Source organism: Martes martes, assembly GCF_963455335.1.
Source record: "Martes martes genome assembly, chromosome: 12".
NCBI lineage: Eukaryota > Metazoa > Chordata > Mammalia > Carnivora > Mustelidae > Martes > Martes martes.
Window position 1 is genome coordinate 23,968,233 of NC_137900.1, and position 17,213 is coordinate 23,985,445.

Below are 17,213 nucleotides of genomic sequence, written 5' to 3' on the forward strand. Positions count from 1 at the left end.
ATACTGCTGTAAGTGCTAAGGACACACAATGAACAGAGGCAACTAAATCCCAGCCTGCAAGGAAACTTCACCCGAAAGGACAGCAATGGGTGAAAAAAAGATGAAGTTTGGAGAGAGGTGCAGTTTTACACAAGGTGACCGGCGAAAGCTTTTCTGATAAGCTGTCACTTGGCAAAGTGACATTGTTGATGGCCACTTTGTCATGGTCAAAATCATAGCCAGGTGTATGATCCCTTCCCCTCCTTTACAGCGGAATACAGGAGTAAGCAGTTCTGAGAACAAGAGAGGAAGTGTCCTGATTTCCCAAATTTGCATACTAATCAGTAAAAGGAGTTGAAGGTTTGCAAATTATTGTTTACCTTTCTTCCTGATCTAAAGAGTTCTTACTTTGATGATGAGAAATACTAGAACAGATTGATTATACCCTCTTCACAATGGGCGTCTTTGTAAATTCATGGTTCTTCATCATACCCCTGAAGGTAACAAATCTGCAAGTTCACTTTGATTTGGTTCCTGAAAAGACCACCGCGTTTTGTTCGGTTGCTCAAGAGCATGGTGTATATGCACACCTCCCACGTATCCACACACAGATACATGCACACGTACACACGTACACATGCACACACACATAAACACGCAGAGACATACCGACTTCATGTAATCACACAGACAAACAGAACGTAGATTTTCCTTTTGTCTGTAGCCAAAAGCCTTCCCCAGCTCAGCCAACCTGCAGAGGGTGCATCTGCGCACACATGTGTGTTCTGACTTGTAATTAGTGTTTGAAGGTCGCTCTCCTTGAAGGCTACATTCTTCCCTCTCTACCTCATTGAGCTTTGGCTTATTGGCTTTTGTCTTATCTACAGAGGGCTTGAGAGTCAAAACCAGTGAAACTATTTACATCATGGTCCCCACGTTCTCTTGTAATTCTCTTTCAGGAGTCGATTTTCAGATGAAAACTCTCCTTGTGGACGGAGAGCCCACAGTCCTGCAGCTCTGGGATACGGCTGGTCAGGAGAGGCAAGTGCTTCCCACAGCACTGTGGGCTCACCTTCAGTCTGCATGGACGAGCCTTGTGGGACACTTGGTGGTTTTTGATGCTCATAATCCTATAATTATAATACACTGTGTAATTACATAGTGCATTAGGATTTGGGGAATGTTTGCATGTCCCCACATTCTTTCCTCCTTCATTTACCTGTCAGTTGTGTGTGGAGGTCTTCAGGCTTCCTCTGAGCCGCTGTTCAGTTGGCAAAAGGAGAGTGCCCTTTCTGAACGAGAGAACGTAGGCGAGGCAGCACTCCTGGAATGCAGTGCCGGTGTGAGGAGGCACTTAGCCAGGCTCAATAAAAGACAGAAAAGGGAATCTGTCAGCTCCCCTCCATTCAAGGGCAGAGGCACGAACTAAGTAGAAGACTCATGTCTGGTGACCTTGCCTTCTCTTGCCTGCATTGCCGATGACCAGAAGGATCAAGTGTAGGATTTAATCCTGCCTAACTCTTCGGAAATAGCATCTCCCCAGTTGCTCAGCTAGCGAGGATGGGCTGCGTACCCATATGTGCCCGTACCAGGCACCATTTAGGCTCCAAAGATTCAACAGGAAACAGACACAAATCCACAAAAGCTGCTTGCAGGGAGCTCGCATTCTCTAGGACACTGAGACTTTCAGTATTTAAAAAACATTTGTAGTCGACGTGGCCTTTTTAAAGATGCTGTTAAGTGTTGCAGTTGGTTTAGAGTTGGGACACACATGCAGGGGTGTGCTCTTGCGCTAGCAAACCGGCCCACGTGCCGTGTGTGTAAAGCTGACATGCTGTGCACTCCGCACCATTAGGCCCTCTTCCATGCCACCCCCCCAGTACTCCCTCCCCACCCCCAGACCACAGTTTTCTCTCTCGGGCCTCTCCTTCCCTCCTTCCCTGTGTCCCACACATGGGTTTGGGAGCTTGTTGCAGGACCTGAAATTTTTAGAAATTATACTCTCAGCCTTGTCCTGGTTATACTTTGGGTTTATAGATATTCTTGGAGAAATTGTTTGGCTCTCGTAGATCATACCCCAAATTATTCTGTTCCCCTCCACTGAGTCGTTCCAGCCCTCTGAGGTGGCTCTGTCCCAGTGCAAGGTTGCCGTGAGATTCTTCTAAATGGAGGTTATCTTAGAAAGGGAGAAAAAAGTGAGAATGAAAGAGATGAAGAAAGGGTAGCACCTGACCAACAGACTGATTAGAACTGGTATTTACACGCTTTCCTCTTTGCCAGGTTCAGAAGTATCGCCAAGTCTTACTTCAGAAGAGCAGATGGCGTTCTGCTGTTGTATGATGTTACGCGCGAGAAAAGCTTTCTCAGTATTCGAGAATGGGTGGACATGATCGAGGTAAGATATCAAAACACAGCAACAAAGAAAAAACTACACAGGCGTCATGGGCCATCTTAGAAGACGCGGTTTCTCTTCTTTGTTGACGTGCACACCATTAGAGAGCATTGACTGGGTGTGAGAGGGGGAGTGTCTCATGGCGCTTGGCAGTATTGGTCTCTTCCTCGGTAGCCGGGCGAGTTTCCCCAGAGCCGTGGGTACCACTGAAGGGAGCTCTGGGAATAAAACTTCTGGTTTTCTTACAGATAAAATCAGAACCCCTTTGGAAGTAACTGCAACTGTGGGCAACCTGAGAAGAAGCAGCTCTTAATGCCTGGGGTGGTGTGTATGTGACTGGGTGTGCACGGGGCCCCCATGTGTGCCAGATATGAGCACGTGCAAGGCCCAGCTCCGTTAGCACCTGTGTCCTCAACCTTATTCTGGTGGTAATTTGGGTGCCCCTGAAATACCAAGTGGTTTTTTTTTCTTTTTTAGAGTCTCAAAAATCAGTAAAACTTTTTTTTTTTTTTTAACCAAGTGGTATCTTAAACATGGTGACAACTGTGCTGCTTTTTTTTTTTTTTTTTTTTGTTAAATGAGATAGTGTCTTTCATCTGAGGAGTTTTCATATCCTTTGGTTTCATGGTAAATAATTTCTAGAAGTAGGAAATGATTTTGACCACACTTAGTGTGCTGCTAATGGGTTATTAATTAACATAAAATTCAGTTCAAGCTGTGGTTCAATATGCTCTCTTGGAAAAAAAAAAACTAGTGACTAATAGAATTTTCCAATTTAGTGTATCATCTCTAATTTTTAACAGGCATTAAACAGTGCAAGAACTGATCGCTGTATATCAACTTAGCTTCTAGAGTCTTCCATTGGGCCCATTTTATACCCTGTAAGAAAATAGAATTATATTATCTTTCTAACTGAAGAAATGATCTGAGAAATGACAAAGAAATGTGCATTTTGTCCTAGCGAAATATCATGACCTAAAATTATTATAAATATGATGCAAGTGTGTTGACGTTTATGTAGCATTTTTACTTCACAAAATTTCCACATGTTATATACATCTTTGTAACATATCTGAGGAAAGAAATAAGAAGTGTAATGTTACTCTCATTTTTTATGAGAAACCTGAGTTGGAGAAAGTGTATGACCCTGGTTTATGGTTATTTAGAGGGGAGGGGTTGAAGGGGGCCTTGGATCTCCTGAGTCAGCCCTGGTTGCTGCTGTGATAAAGAGCCAGAGTAAGCAGCAGGTTGAGAAAAGAAGCTTTTGGTGTCCAGAGTGGAGTTCCTAGGTACATTCCACGCACAGAGGAGAAGCGTCTGCTTACGGGAACAGACAGACCTCCCTTGGGGAGAACGATAAGTCCAGAGAATAACATCATCCCAATGGACTCGTACCCACAGAAAATTTAAAATCCACAGCAAAACTTTTTATTGTTAAAACTTTTGGACATAGTCTGCATTTTAAGTCTTTGCATGATGTGCAAGGACTGGCGGCCCAAAGGCAAGGTCAGTCAGAGGGTTGAAATAGCCATTAGTGACCACCACAGCTGGTGTGCCTGGACCCCATAAGTTGCCATCCTTTGCTAATCACCTACACATGGTAAGTGACCTTTACAGCTCTGTGGACCACCTTTCATAGGGTCTGAAAAGGACAAAAACTATATTCAAGATGAACTCTTGAATTTGTCATGGGGAAAAATTAGATACTACTTGGCTTTTGACTTCTACCTTTGGGAAAAAAGGGCATGACAAACCTTTGTCATGGCCCTTTCTAACTGAAGGACATTCTGTAGGGACAGTTTATGTGGCCACTAGAGTCACAGGTGGAAAGTGTGATTGTTGGGATAGGCCCAAGGGCTTCGGGGTAATGGAATGTCAGTGGTGAATTAATAATTAATACATTTCGATAAAAACCACTGAGCTACAAAATTGCGCAATAAAATCATGGGTAAAATTAAATGGTGGCCATTTACTTACCTGTCGTGAGTAATGTATTGGTTGAATGCTTGGGTGAACGTTGAGTTGAGGAGACACTTGAGACATGAGATCTCTAACCGACTTTTTCACATTCCGGAGTATTTTTGGAGTCCCTCCTTTGTGCAGGTTCCAGAGCCTGGAATACGCCCACAGTAGGGGAGCTTGTATCCAAGTAGGGGAAACATAATAAGCAACAAACAAGTAAATAAAATAAATGGAATGATAGAGAATGATAAATATTGTGGACACAAGAGGGCAGAGTAAAGGGCCTGATGTTGTTTGAGACAAGACTGGAAGGAGTTGCCTGTATTTACTGACATAACTTAGGGAAGTCACTTAGATGCTTGGGTTCTTGGCTCACTTAAGTGAGTATTTGTTGAGCGGCTTCCAAAGTTGCCCCCTTGGAATCTGAACAGTTTGCAGAAGAACACGGTTAATGAACACATCGATGGACACCTAGTTTCAGGGACGGCCCTCCATTCCCATCTCCCCTCTGCTGTTACTACACTTCGGTGCCCTTGGTCGGAGGAGAATGGTCTGAAGAGAAGGGAAATCAGATGTTTTCATTGTTTTCAAGGCTCGTTTCTTGATCCTGTGGCAGGTGTAGCACCAAACCGGAAGCACAGCTGGTACCTGGAGGCCCGGCAGAGGGTCACGGCCAAAAGTCAGGGCTGCTGCTCTTGTGTGGGAACCAAAACCCTGTTTTTCTGGGCCAGTCAGGCTAGCTTTCTCTGTTCTCATTAGAGCCTGCTTAGGTGCAGTGTGCCCTTACTAACCCCTTCATTTTACCAGTGGGGAAACTGAGGCAGAAACATGAAGCGTTTCACCTGATTTCTGGGCCACAGCCGGTATAGCGGCCAGGTGGTGGGAGGGGTGGCCTCCGATGCAGCTCTGTTCCCCATGTTTCACGTGGACCTGCAAAGGTGGATTTGGGAGCATTAGCCTTAGAATCGATTCCTTCGAATGATCGGTAATTGACTCCTCGTAAGAAAAATGTTAACCTTTAGGACCTTCACATTTTGCTTTTGTTGTGAACCGCACTGCAGTTAAGTGTAGAACGCCCACATTCTGTTTTTATCCCGTTATGGCTGAGGGATCTTCCTGTGTGTTTTGTGCCTAAGATAATGAAGTTGACTTGTTATCAGCACCGTTTGGAGTGAAAGTCACAGAAAATTGTGTGGGTTCCACAGCCAAATATAGCTCTGTGGTCAGGCCCCTTGAGTTCATATTGGTTCGTCTGGTGGCAGGGGTGATGGGGAGCATTTGCACCATGGCCCTGGCCTTTGCAAATTCTTGTTTAACCTCTCGGAAGTTCAGTGTTTTCGCTTGGTGATGGGAAGTAGTTTGGCTCTCTGTAGAGAGATTTTGAGGCTGGAATATATGACCTCCAGGTCATGCAGAACCCACGGGGCATTTGGAGAGTGGAAGCTGCTGTTGTCAGTGGAACTTATTCAGTGTTTGATGAACACACGGCTTTTTTTCCCCTGGCAGGATGCAACCCAGGAGAGTGTTCCTATCATGTTGGTAGGAAACAAGGCTGATCTCCGTGATGCTGCTGGAGCAGAGGAACAGAATTGTGTCCCAGGATACTTGGGAGAAAAACTGGCCATGGTAAGGGTGAAATGGAGCTGTTGGAATAAACGTAGCCATTCATGAGCTTTGCAGTTGGCGACCCTTCACTCCTGTCTACATTCGATTAACAAGGTGCTTTGACAACCCTTCACCCCTTCTGATGGGACTACTGGCCTTCTTATTCAGGCAGAACTCCCAGTGTCTCCCTGCCATTTTTTTAATTTTTATTTTATTTTTTAAAATTTATTTATTTGAGAGTGAGAGAGAAAGAGCACGCTTGAGCATGAGCAGGGGTGGGGAGTGGAGGGGCAGAGGGAGAGGGAGAAACAGGCTCCCCACTGAATAGGGAGCCTGACATAGGGCTTGATCCCAGGACCTGAGCAAAGGCAGACACTTAACTGACTACGCCACCCAGGTGCCCTCCCAACCCCCACCCTCGCCACACACACTTTAATGAATGTAAGTAATTGTACCAAGGATTAAACCTCTCATGGAGGTAAAATGATCACTTGGGCAATTTTCCCCATTGGAGAGCATTGACAAAGGAACCAGAAGTATCCTGCCTTCCTCCTCACCCTCGGCCAGTTCCTGGACTCCTCCTAGTTCTGGAATCCACGTCAAGGAAAAATAATGGGTGTCCTGTTTAGAAAACATGGTTTAGTTCCAGAAGGTTACTGTGCCGAAGGGCAGTGTGTTACCTGGCTGGAAGAGAATTTGGAAAGTTGTTTTTTTCCTCTAAGATTTGTGCTTAGTTGAGTAGTCTAAGATTATTTTTGGTTGTATGCTTGTATAGAACATGAGACTCATTTCGATCCAGTTTATTACTGGGGGCAGCATTTATCTCCTGTTATTACCAGTGTGTGAGGCTGCTCCAGGGCCCCCTTAGGACCTGTCTTTCCCAAACAAGGCATCAGAGGTACCTGCGGGTGGCTAAGTCCACGCCATTGCAGTCTGATTTGATACGGCTGCCTCTGTGGTCTGCTTCAGCCCATGGACAGCCTGCGCTGTAGTATGGCACGTGGACTATAAAAACAAGGGTCAGTGCCACTGTTTTAAGTTGGAAAATCTTTCTTAAAGTTTTAAAGACTATGAACCAGGGCGCCTGGGTGTCTCAGTGGGTTAAGCCTCTGCCTTCGGCTCAGGTCATGATCTCAGGGTCCTAGGATCGAGTCCCGCATCAGGCTCTCTGCTCGGCAGGGAGCCTGCTTCCCTCTCTCTCTCTCTGCCTGCCTCTCTGTCTACTTGTGATCTCTCTCTGTCAAATAAATAAATAAAATCTTTAAAACTATGAACCAAACATGCTAAACATCAGAGCTAGGCAGTGAAGCACAGAAGAGATTCATTCAACACGTTTAATCGTATGCACTTGATCATGTGTGAAGGAAAGACTGGAGCACACAGCAGACAGCCCGTGTCTTCATGTAGTTCATTTCTGGGGGATACGCAGGAAATGTATGTAATCCACGTGCCACATCGTCCCACACGCCCCCTTAGAGAGCATGGATTCCCTGCCACATGCCAGGTTTATCCCCTCTTCACGATTTCAGAGTTCCCAAGGTTTGCTCACTTACACATCTTGTGACCCCTACCCTCCTGTAGCCTCGGAGAGATCCTCCATGTCACCCCATAACATCCTAGCCATAAAACTTGGAAACAACGCTACGCATTTCCACTGGAAATTCATTCACATTCATTGTAGAATTTTTATAGATTTTCCCCAGGCTCCTGGGTAAAGGTCCCACTGTGGACTCTTACCCCCTCTTTTTGTTCTCTCTCTCCATGCTCCAGAGCAGCCATGACATCCTCCCCTTATCCCACACAGAATTGTGTCACCTACACCCAGGCCCAAGGCCCCTGCAATTCTCCTTCCTTAAAGGACATTGTCTCCAGACAAAGATGCACAAAACTAACTTCATCAATTACAGCTGTGGCAAGTGCAGTACAGAGAAAACGCAGAGGGCTGTGAGGTTTCCTAATAGCAAGACCTGGCAGGGACATGCCAGGCTTAGACAACACTGAAACTTGATTTCAGGGGAGGATTATGGAAAAATTCAAAAAGTAAGTAGGAGTCAGCCTGGAGAAAGGGGTTGATGGGCATAACCCAGGTAATGGGAACAGCAGGTGCAAAGACCGTGAGGTAAGGGGGAATTTGGAACATTAGTGAAACAGAGGGAAGATTAGAGTAACCAGAGCATTGAGAGCGAGGGAGGAGGGTGGCGGGTAAAACTAGGAGTTAGGCCGGGACTACATGGACTCGAGGCCTTGTCAGCTGTGGGGAAGCATCTGAGTGTTACTTGAAGAGGAATGGGAAACACTGAAAGGTGTGAAGCAGGAGAGTGATATGATCAGTGGTCATATCCACAACTGCTGGGAGATAGTGTAATAGAGCCCTAGACAGCATCCATTGGGTTTAACAACACGGAGGTTACTGAATCTTGAAGGCAAAGATGATAGTGTGAAGGGATGCAAGTTAGCTGCTGGCCCAAAGGAGACATACTTTTGATGGACATTTAATTCGTGAGTGGTTACCTTAAGCTACCATTTTTACCTCTCTCAGATTATCCGATAGAGAACGTTTGTAGCAACTGGTAGGACCGTGGAGAATAAGAACCTTAAAACATGAAATGGTGTATTGGGCTTGCTTTTAAGGCAAAATAAAAAGTCCCCTGACTCGGAGCTATTGTGTCTGGAATAACTAGACCCAAATTCACTATCAAAACCATGGATCCTATTTCTTAGCTGTTAGAATACTCAACAGGAGAATATGTTTATTTTATTTGTTGGTTTCAAAAGCTAAAATTCCAGGAGCCTTAAGTAAAGGCTTCATTTAATTGTGTTTATTTCTTTTCTACAGACCTATGGGGCATTATTCTGTGAAACCAGCGCCAAAGATGGCTCGAATATAGTGGAAGCTGTTCTCCATCTTGCTTGGTAAAATGTCTTATATTTGGAAAACTGAATGCAGGATTGTATTTTCACGTAGTTGGTGCATATGCCCGATTTCTGGACCATAATGTGAATATACATTGGAAAACACTGTCTCGTATTTCAGTGGTGGTTAGAGAAACAATTGAACACGGATTTTAGAAAAACTGGTAGTGCTGCTTATTCACTGTGAATGTTGGCAAAGCACCTTTACTGCCAAACAAAGCAGGTGCATCTGAGGTGTCGCTGACATTTCTGCAAAATGTCACCACAAAGCTAATAGTTGACTTGTATGAATCATTTCCAGGAACCAGATTTTAAACACAAGAGACTATTATTAAATTAACTGCCTATTCTGACATTTTCTGGGATAAAGGAGAAAAAAAGCAACTCAACAAAGCAAATTGTGTATCATGCCAGTTGGAAGCACTTTATTAAAATAATTACTCAGGTAATTATTAAGCTCAGGCAGTGGTGTTAATAATAAATAATATTTGGGGATGTAGATTAGACTGAAAATTACATCCTCAAGGAACTTGGACATAAATGTGAGTGTTTTTTAATCCTTGGAGTAAATTTGAATTTTAAGAAATAACAACATTATCTTTTAGATTTACGTCTTCTGCCTGGTTTTCTGCCACAAATGAAAAGATGATTCTTTACTGGCCTAAAGAGATTAAATATCCAAAAGAAAAAAGAAAGGAAAAAATGAAAAGAAAATGAGCATGAACAAAATCAGGCCAGTGATCTTTAATTGCTGACGAAGTGAAGCCATAATTTGGGGTGTGTAGGTTTTTTTTCTGATCATATGTGAGATTTTATAAGAATCTTAGCTTTAGTATGATAGATGGCTTCTTCTGCTCCTATACAGTGACAAGTAAAATACATCGCAGTGTTCCAATGCTGCTTTTCTGTTGATGACTCGTTGTTTATAATGCTTACCGGCTGCTTAGACCGGGGCCTTGGGCAAGATCCTTGCCCTCACTTGAGAAAATCAGGAAATGGGCCCCAGGACTTTAAATGGTCTGCTTGGCATTAGTCTGAGGCAGGCCTTGGCAGATGCCTTGGGCTCGAACTGAATCTTTGAACATTATCTCCTTTGATATCAGTCCGAGAGAGAGCTACCTGCCCGCACCATGCTGGAAATCATCTTTGTGTGAAACAAAGACAACACTAACTCTGAATGTGACCTAGATCAGGTGGAAGAAAGGCAAACATTTAAGCTTGTGTAGATTCAAGGGAATGACATGGTTTTCTGCCTGTGATTAGTAGGAGAATCATGGGCTCATACCACATTTGTCAAACAAGAGCCCAGGTAAAACTAAGCTGGGTGAAATAATGGATTCCATGTACCTGTGGGTGTGAAGGGGCCGCTGGCCATTTTGACCAAAGAAGGCTCATTCAGTACAGGCAGTGGGGGCGGGGCGGCGGGGGAAACTGGGTGAGATGCACTGACGGTGGACTCACTGCTGAACTGGTAGGTGTTGGTCCTTTCTCAGGTGTTTGTGCTGGCACTTTGCTACAACATACCCGGGAATTCCTGGGTAGAAGTGCTCTGCTTGCTGGGCTAGGGGGGGGTTGGGGAGGACCTGCAGGTCTTTAGAGCATCGCTGGGCCCAAAGCTGAATCACAGCGGGCCGGGGTGGGGCTCCCTAGCTTTGGCAGCGGGGTGCTGACCTGTTGGTGGGCCCAGCAGAGAAGGATGCTGTGCGCAGGCCTCCTGCCAGGCTGTTGCCTCCTGCCCCACTTAATGGAGGACCACGGTGCAGGAGGCTCAAAGTACAGTCTTAAATCTCCCCTCAAACAGCTGTGGAGTCGGACGAGTCCCTCCTCTCTCTTGGCATCTCTAGTCTGTAAAATGAGGGAGGGGGCTGGAGAAGCAACCCCCAGGCTCCTCTCTGGTTCTGCAAGTCTGTGGTTCTACACAGAACCGCCGGTATGCCACGGAATACCAGTTGCTACTTCGTGCTGAATTAATTGTCTTACAGGATCATATTACAGTTAAAGTGAAGAGTGCCGAATCGATGCTCTTTATTGTATCGTAATGGTGGGCGAGGCTGTGAGCTGCCTATGCTTTCTCTGCTGTCCCCACACAGCCTTGTGCTTCCTTACCCAGCACACCTGTGCACAGAGGCCTTTTGATCACAAGGTCCCTCCTTGGGAATCACTCACCAGGGAGTTATTTTATTGTTGTTGTTGCATTATGGCCTGGTGTGAGGTCCCTGGTTTCGTTATGTTAGCGATGTGTTAAATATGGAAATTATAAATAAAGCAAATGTTAAAAAATTTTAATTTGCTTTATATCCTGCCTTCAGATTTGATTTTTAAAGTGCCTAAGTCTTACATGGAAATGGTAGAGTTGCCACTGGTGAAATGATCGTTTTTAAAGTTTTACATCCTGAGGCACCTGGGTGACTCAGTCCGTTAAGGGTCTGCCTTCAGCTCAGGTCATGATCCAAGAGTCCTGGGATCAAGTCCCACATGGAGTTCCCTGCTTAGTGGGGAGTCTGCTTCTCCCTCTCTCCACTGTTCATGCTCTCTCTCTTGCTATCTCTCTCTCTCTCAAATAAATAAATAAAATCATCTAAAAAAAGGTTTTACATCCTTTAGAAAGTTACGTATAATGTAAAATATGTTACGTTCTCAATTTAGATCTTGCAAGACAATTACCATCACGGCCGCTTTCATGCTGTCTCATGTCATAAAATGTGAGCTAGACGAGTTTATGGATTTGCACTGTCTGAAACAGAATTCTGTTTTGAGGGGAGGCCATGAATGTTTGGTTAACACCCTGAACTACTAGTATTGCTTTTTTCTGGAAACCTCTCAATCCCAGGAAAAGTGTTTCCTAGAAATGCAGTTTCCTCGCAGTGCTGACAGGACATTTATCACAATCATTGTCCATTGGCAAGTGAACTTGCCAGCACCAGAACCACAAGCTTTGTGCATTTTGCAGTAGATTCAAGTTCCAAAGTGTTTAATTGATCAATGGTCTGAGATTTGAAAGAAAAAAAAAAAAAAAACCACAAGAAGTGCTCAGGCTGTTATTTCCATTCAGCCCAGGAGCTGAGCCTGTTGGGAGGAAATCTGCTGATGAGATAGAGTCACCTTACATGCAGTTGTCAAGCATGTGGTTGTTTTGGTCAAAGAGTGTAGTGTTCCCAGGCTTACACCTATTGTAGGTGTTTGGAATATCTGTCTGATTTCCTTGAAGTGGGAGGGACATGCCTGTACTTATGGTGGATTAGAGAAACCAAAGGCCAGATGGACCATGTGGGTATGTATTTTTCCTCCCTAATACTTGCTTTCAGGTTCAATAAAATGTCTGCATTATTGTGAGCTCTCAGCCTGTGGAGGCCCCATACATGGTTCAGTAGCGGTATCGAGGAAATGAATATTTGCAGGCCATGCAGTGTAACGAGAGGGGGGAAAACAGAGAGAGAGAGAGAAAACATTTGACCAGACAGTCAGATGATTGTAGCTGATAGAAGCTTTTGGACCGCCTAGAAGGGAGAGATGTGAGTTGTCTTGTGAAGGCGCTATGATTAGTATACCCATTGCACAGAAAAGAAAGTGGAGGACTAGGATGCTTAATCATCCTGCTCAAAGTGACACAGCTGCTAAGTGGCAACATTGGGGCTTGTTGCCACCACTCTGGTGCATTGGCTTGTTGCTTCCCTGTTGGCAATCTCAGGATTGCATTCCACATTCTCTTCTTCTTTACTTTCTCTCTGCCTAATGTCTATCCCCAGGGCTTCTAGAACTGTCTCTAGCTGGTGACTTCTCCAATTTCTGTATTTTTTACCTCCACCTCTTTTTAAAATTCCATAACCACATCCCCACCCACCACCAAGAGGAAATTCCAGAGGCGTGACTGTATCCAACATGTGCAAACGCTCACAGCCTGGCCTCACCCACCTTTCTGGTTGCATCTCTTAATCTTACTTCCCAAAGGAATGATAATCTGTAGACACAGCAAACTTTTTTTTTTTTATTTTCAGCATAACAGTATTCATTGTTTTTTCACCACACCCAGTGCTCCATGCAATCCGTACCCTCCCTAATACCCACCACCTGGTTCCCCCAACTTCCCACCCCCCGCCCCTTCAAAACCCTCAGGTTGTTTTTCAGAGTCTGTAGTCTCTCATGGTTCAACTCCCCTTCCAATTTCCCTCAACTCCCTTCTCTTCTCCATCTCCCCTTGTCCTCTATATTATTTGTTATGCTCCACCAATAAGTGAAACCATATGATACTTGACTCTCTCTGTTTGACTTATTTCACTCAGCATAATCTCTTCCAGTCCTGTCCATGTTGCTACTAAAGTTGGGTATTCGTCCTTTCTGATGGAGGCATAATACTCCATAGTGTATATGGACCACATCTTCCTTATCCATTCATCCGTCGAAGGGCATCTTGGTTCTTTCCACAGTTTGGCGACCGTGGCCATTGCTGCTATAAACATTGGGGTACAGATGGCCCTTCTTTTCACTACATCTGTATCTTTGGGGTAAATACCCAGCAGTGCAATTGCAGGGTCATAGGGAAGCTCTATTTTTAATTTCCTGAGGAATCTCCACCCTGTTCTCCAAAGTGGCTGCACCAGTTTGCATTCCCACCAACAGCGTAAGAGGGTTCCCCTTTCTCCACATCCTCTCCAACACACGTTGTTTCCTGTCTTGCTAATTTTGGCCGTTCTAACTGGTGTAAGGTGGTATCTCAATGTGGTTTTGATTTGAATCTCCCTGATGGCTAGTGATGATGAACATTTTTTCATGTGTCTGGTAGCCATTTGTATGTCTTCATTGGAGAAGTGTCTGTTCATATCTTCTGCGTATTTTTTAATATGATTGTCTGTTTTGTGTGTGTTGAGTTTGAGGAGTTCTTTATAGATCCTGGATATCAACCTTTTGTCTGTACTGTCATTTGCAAATATCTTCTCCCATTCCGTGGGTTGCCTCTTTGTTTTGTTGACTGTTTCTTTTGCTGTGCAGAAGCTTTTGATCTTGATGAAGTCCCAAAAGTTCATTTTCGCTTTTGTTTCCTTCGCCTTTGGAGACATATCTTGAAAGAAGTTGCTGTGGCTGATATCAAAGAGGTTACTGCCTATGTTCTCCTCGAGGATTCTGATGGATTCCTGTCTCACGTTGAGGTCTTTTATCCATTTTGAGTTTATCTTTGTGTACGGTGTAAGAGAATGGTCGAGTTTCATTCTTCTACATATGGCTGTCCCGTTTTCCCAGCACCATTTATTGAAGAGACTTTTTTTCACTGGATATTTTTTCCTGTTTTGTCGAAGATTATTTGACCATAGAGTTGAGGGTCCATATCTGGGCTCTCTACTCTGTTCCACTGGTCCATGTAGACACAGCAAACTTAATTCTACTTGTGGCCAAGCTCTTTTATGTCTCCTTGCCTTTATGCATACTGTTCCTTGCACCTAGAATCTCCTTTCCTCATTAAGCGAAGGTCAATTCCTGTTCTTTCAGGAGGTCCCTCCAGTGTCAAAGTGTCCACACAGCCCCATCTCCACAACACCTTCCTTCCCTGCAGACCAGCATGACTTGTGTACCATGCATGTGTGTTAGCAGCTGTCTCAGGACCTGGGAATGATTTGTTTAGCCTTCTCTCTCTCCTTCAGTGCTCACTAATAAAGGGTCCCAGTGCTTGGCATAAATTGAGCATTTGTTGAATGATCAAATGTCTGAGATGATGCAGTTGGAAGTTGTATTAGTTCTCTGTTGTTGCTGTAACAAATTCCCGCAAGTGTTGTTGCTTCAGCAATGCACGTGTATCACATTCTAGTTCTGGAGGTCAGGAGTCTGAAACAAGTCTTATGGAGTGTTCTGGGTTGTGTTGTGTACCTTCCTTCTTCTCCTGGGTCTTTGTTTCCTCGTCTGTGAAGTGAGGATAATCTCGCCTGTAACCTGTCAGGGTTGCATGTGTGTTTGTGTTGTGTAATTGTTTATGTGCATTAAATAAGAAAAATGTGAAAACATATAGTATAGCATTTATTAGCTGGCCTTCAGCAAGAATTAATTCCTCCCTCTTCTTTTTTTTTTTCTTCTCCTGAGATATCTTCTTTCCAACTCACAGTATAGTGGTTTTCAAAAGTTAGCACATATCAGCACCTTCTGGAATCCTGCTGACTAATTTGGCTGCTATGGGCCACCTGAATGTGACGAACCCAAATTGAGATGTGCTGTAGGTACTGAGTGTGTACTAGATTTTGAAGACAGTATAAAAATCATAAAATACTTCATTATTATTTTTATTGATAAAATGCTTAAATGATAATATATTTTCTATACTGAGTTAAAATATATTAATAAAATTAAATTTACCTGTTTCTTTTTACATTTTTTAATATGGCTACTAAAAAATTTAAGATTACATGTAGATTACATTATATTTTGTTTGAACAGTGTTGCTGTACTAGGAATATGCCAATTCTTAGTAGGTTCAGTTATCTGCTGCTCTGTAATAAACCAAAATGTGGTTGCCTGAAACAACTACCACATTTTAGTTTCTTGAAATTATCAGAATTGGCCTGATCTCAGCTGGAAGTCTCCTCTAGTTGGAAGGTTCTTGCTTGGGGTGTCTCATGCATTTGTGGTCAGGCGCCGTGGGGGTAAAGCTGAGGCTGGGTGTCTGCCACCAGGGTCCTTGTCCCTCTGCTGGCCCTCTCCACTGAGGAGCCCTGGCAGCTGAGAGCAGCTAGGCCTTATTAATGCTTGGCTTGGAGTCCCAGCCCACCATTTCCCCTGCATTCTGTTGATCTAAGCAGTCACAGAGCCAGTACTGTGAAGGGATAGCTGATGATGGCCGCTCCCCAGACTTGATGGGGAAGGTAGGATTGTTTGGGGGCCTTCTGGGGATGAGCTGTCACAGTCAGGAGTGCCATTCAGGGGCTACATGTTTCACAGGCATCCCTAGGAATGCACTTGGAAGGATACTATGCCTAGGAGGTTTTCACAAGATTTTAGAGATCTTTTGTCACTGTAGCCTCTAGCTGTTCATTCTAAAGGAAAGTTAGGAAGAGGCAGAAGGAATTTTTTTTTCCTGGATTTTAAGCATTCCTCATTGTCTCCATGATCCTGTATAATTAAAGAGTGGTTTTGAAGTCATCATTGCTTTTGTTAAGGCCAGCAAGTACTAGTTGGCGATGGAAGCCAGGTTCCAGAGTGCTAAGGGGTGAGCTGTGCGTGTGGCAGACTGGAAAGCATGTGAGACCACAGGAGAGAGCAGTAGTAGGGTGTGTGTGTGTGTGTGTGTGTGTGTGTGCACATGTGCATGTGTGTGTGTGTTCCTGTGCATGTGTGTCTCATGTGTGCCTGCCTTGTGCATGCATGAGCATGGCCTTGTGCTCAGAGTTCAGGCGTGGTTCCAAGCCGACTCTGTGGCTTCTCCAGCCACGTGGCTGAGGGGAAATCGCTTCACCTTTCTTTCTTTGCCTTTGCTTCTGCACGTATAAAATGGGGCCCAACAAATTCACATGGTCCTCGCAAGAACAGTGTCCGGATGACATACAGCTAGTGCTTCAGCCGTCTTGTTTTTATTTCTACAGAACAATTTGTGGTTTAGTTTTGTACCTCAGTAATGCATTCTCTCTGTCTCTGTCTCTCTCTGTCTCTGTCTCTCTCTCCCTCTCTCCCCTGCCCCCTTCCCCCAGGGAAGTGAAAAAAAGGACCGATGAAGATGACAGCAAATCCATTACCAATCTGACCGGGACCAGTTCCAGAATGTCAACGCAGATGAAGAACTGTTGCAGTAGTTAAATCCCAAACATCCTTGGCCTGTCAGGTCTTCAGGCCCAGAGTCCTGGATGTCTGTGACTTGTTTGCTTCTCACAGAGGTGTGCGTCCTCCAGACACGGCCCGGTGGAAGCTGACAGTGTGGGCCTCGGAATTGTGCTCTTAGATCCTTTTGGAGCCCTGGCTCTTTGCTATGTTTCAGTGAATGATTGGGGCCCTGTGGTTGAAGGTACTTATCTTGTCCTTACAGAGTCTCAAAAGAGAACATGTAAAAAAAAAAAAACGGTAAAAAAATCATATGCTCAGATCAAAGCTATAGAAGAAACGTCCTGATGTAGATTCACATGGTAGCTGACTTTGTAGATAACCTAAAACAACATTTTTTTTCAAATATCTGTTACTAGAATACTAGTAAAAGGGGATTATCATCCTAGCTTTGCTGTTAACTAGCCTGTGGACTCAGACGTGTCAGCAGCCCACGATAGATCTGTTTCCTCACCTGCAAAACAAGCAGCTTGGCCTTGCAGGCCTTGGCCTCTCCGATTCTGTGCACTGTAAGGAGTGGGAAGGAGACCACGATGACCCACAGTTAATAAGGACTCTGGTTAGTCGGACT

At 44.5% G+C, this 17,213-nt stretch overlaps 1 pseudogene across 1 annotated transcript in view; it reads left to right on the plus strand.

Moving 5' to 3' along the window:
• Positions 1-16,867, plus strand: part of LOC308353556 (ras and EF-hand domain-containing protein-like) — a 71,924-nt pseudogene extending 55,057 nt beyond the window's left edge. The window contains exons 13-17 of the transcript in view: positions 939-1,020; positions 2,260-2,374; positions 5,840-5,959; positions 8,775-8,851; positions 16,516-16,867. The product of the transcript in view is annotated as a ras and EF-hand domain-containing protein-like (transcript). The remainder of the gene's footprint in view (positions 1-938; positions 1,021-2,259; positions 2,375-5,839; positions 5,960-8,774; positions 8,852-16,515) is intronic.
• Positions 16,868-17,213: the final 346 nt, after the last annotated feature.